The sequence below is a fragment of the Chrysochloris asiatica genome, unplaced genomic scaffold (assembly GCF_000296735.1).
Source record: "Chrysochloris asiatica unplaced genomic scaffold, ChrAsi1.0 scaffold00287, whole genome shotgun sequence".
Classification (NCBI taxonomy): domain Eukaryota; kingdom Metazoa; phylum Chordata; class Mammalia; order Afrosoricida; family Chrysochloridae; genus Chrysochloris; species Chrysochloris asiatica.
The window spans coordinates 1,198,867-1,201,669 of NW_006408805.1; the positions used below are offsets into that span (position 1 = coordinate 1,198,867).

General features: G+C 43.0%; 1 protein-coding gene across 1 annotated transcript in view; it reads right to left on the reverse strand.

Moving 5' to 3' along the window:
• The window catches only part of CDON (cell adhesion associated, oncogene regulated), a 133,629-nt gene that overhangs the window by 82,325 nt on the left and 48,501 nt on the right, over positions 1-2,803 (reverse strand). The window lies entirely within an intron of this gene.

Sequence of the window (2,803 nt, forward strand, 5' to 3'; positions counted from 1 at the left end):
TGGCTATATGGCCACGATTGCTGACTTTTCTTGGGTAATGGAGGGAGAAAAAGCTCCCACCTCCATGAAAAAATGTGTGATCAAAAGGCCCAAAGCAGAAGCAATATACAATCAGAGACAAAAACCACCACTTTGAAACAAAAAAAAAAACTGTGGCCCACTGGCCAGTTGCCTTACTACACAGGCAGTGTGTGTGCACTGTAGAAGCCTATAGTAGTTGGTGGGGGTGTCCACTCACTCAGGCTCCTCCTCCAGTCACCACCATAGAGGTATGCAGATAGATATTGAGAAGTTAATGGGAGAAAGATTGCTTACTATTTTTGTCTCTGAGGGTCAGTTAGGTATCTGTGTGTGCACAACGTAATTCTTGAAATAGTTGTGTCTTTTTATGTTGGGGTTTTACAGATTGTTCATATGATCTGTCTGCCAGGACAAACCTATTTTTTTTTCCTTGCTGGATAGTCATGAGTAAAGGGTCCTGCACAAGTTAACTTTAGGGCTGGGACCCACAGGCAGAAGTCAAAAGCAGCAGCTAAAGAATTTGTCCTTGGACCGATGGGGCTCTTTCTCCGTGTGCTGTGGGAAATCTGTGGTCTCAATGCTGGATTTTTTTGGGTGTGCACACCCATTCACCTGAAGGCATCCAGGCTGGGCAGAGGCGGCGCTGCAGGGAAGAAGAAGAAAAAATGTGTAGAATCCCCGCACACCTCCTTTTGCAAATGTCACTGCACCGCATTTAGCACTGGTTCACTGTGCTGGCCTGGCTAAAGCCCCACCCTCTGACTTACGCCCAGGTGGGATGGCCGCAGAGGGAGTCCAGTGTCTTGACCGATTCCTAAATGGCAATATTTTCCCTTATACCGTCATTTTTCCATTGGCGGTTGTGGGAAACTGACGCCCTGAACCTTATGCTAGATCCAGAGCTCTGGTGCTATTCCGTGAGAACGGTGAGTCTGGGTTTTCAGGCCCTCCCCCATGGAGCCTGTCCTCCCTGACTCTGCTCTGCCGCCGCCAAACTGGAAGAGCAGGATTCTATTGCTTAGAATCTACTATTTTCCCCCTTCAATGTATTGTCCATTTCTGAAATCTTAGTATTTACCTTCTGGGTTTCTAATTGCAAGTATTGTTTTGTTTTTAAAAATTCCATTTAGAATATATGCACTGAGTTCAACCACATTCCATAGATGTCCATTGACCTGGAGATGAGAGAGATAAGAAGAAGGGCTGGTTGGTCCAAAGTGTGGGGAGACCTGGGGACACCTGAGTCCATGGACAAGGACACAGCCACGGAGGGCCAGAACTGAGAGTGATGTGTCCGGCTGATATGAAATGAGGGGTGACACACAAGAATGCCCAAATCTGTAGACAGTTTCCATTAGACCTAGCTTTGACGACTCAGTTAAAGGAAGATTAAAAAAAAATTTTTTTTAAATAAAGGAAACAAGTATAAATTGCTACAATTTGAGTAACTTTACCTATACTTATAGATGTAGTAGCTCAAAATACCAACTGAGAGGGAAGGAGTTTTCACATCAAGGATTAATCGTATCTCCTCTGCATACAGGGTTGATAGGGATAGACAACTTAGTTGTTGGCTACCTAAAATGGGGGAGGGGGGGCTATAAAGGCATGAAATGACTGGCTTACACATTTTCAAGATGGAGTTTAGTTCCTCAGTGTGCAGGGGAAGGTAGAATCCCCACTGAATATTATTCACCTTGTCTAGATGGGTCTGGTGAAAAGAGATGGGGATAAAAGTCTTATGATTCAATAGTAATTGTTATCATAACTAATTGTGACTGTCACAACTGTAAAAGTAGAAGTCTTATAACAAAAAGAGGGGAATAGTTAATCTTACAGTCCAGGAACAGAGGACCCTAAGGCAATCAAGGGAGAAGAGCACAAGCAGAATGCGGGACCCTATCCAGAGATGCAGTGACACCAGAGATGGAAGCAGAGATGAGGGCATGGAGAAATAGAGCAGCTAAGGACTTTAGACTCATGGAAAGAGAAAGGCTGTATGTTGGCAGCCAGGTGCTGGTGGCCAGGAGGCAGGCTTGTAGAATGTGCCGTTTCATTGTTTAAATGATTATATATTCCTGAGAGTTTTTATGCACATCTCTTCCATGGAAAAAAACAAAAACAGAAGGAATAGAAGAAAAAACTTTTTTTTCCCATTTATTTTTTTCTGTTTGTTCTTGTAGTATCTTCTTGAATTCTTCTAAAGTTTTTTCTGTGTTCTCCTTGCTTTCCTCGATCTATCAGTCCTTTGAGGTACCTAAATATCAGTCTTTTGAATTATTTTTCAGTTAATTCCATTACCTTTTTTTCCTTAAAATGTTTTGGGGGTCTGCATCTTGCTCATTACTTTATGTGAGGTAATACTCACTGTTGTTTCTGGGACATCATGGTGGTTTCACATTTGTATTTAATTGATGATTGTATGTTGATGTGTTCTTAGGCTCTCACCAAGTGTCCCCTGTGGGTGCAGTTAGAGAATGGAAGCATGTGTACTGATCTCCATTCACCATGTGTGAACCTTAGGTAAGGGTGGGTTTGGATAGTGTTGGCTGCTATCTATCATTGATCAGATGGTACAGGAGCCTATATTGGCTCTTGCCCAGTGGATGGAACTTCAGAGGATATGTTTGTGGTTTGGCTATATAGGCACAGCTGCTGTATCCTGTTTGGTGGGAAAATCTTCCCTCCCCCCACTACACACACACCGGGAAGCAAAAACATAGTAAGTTGCCAACCAAAAATGAAATGAAAAAAATAATTAAAAACAGGTAGGGGCTTGGGG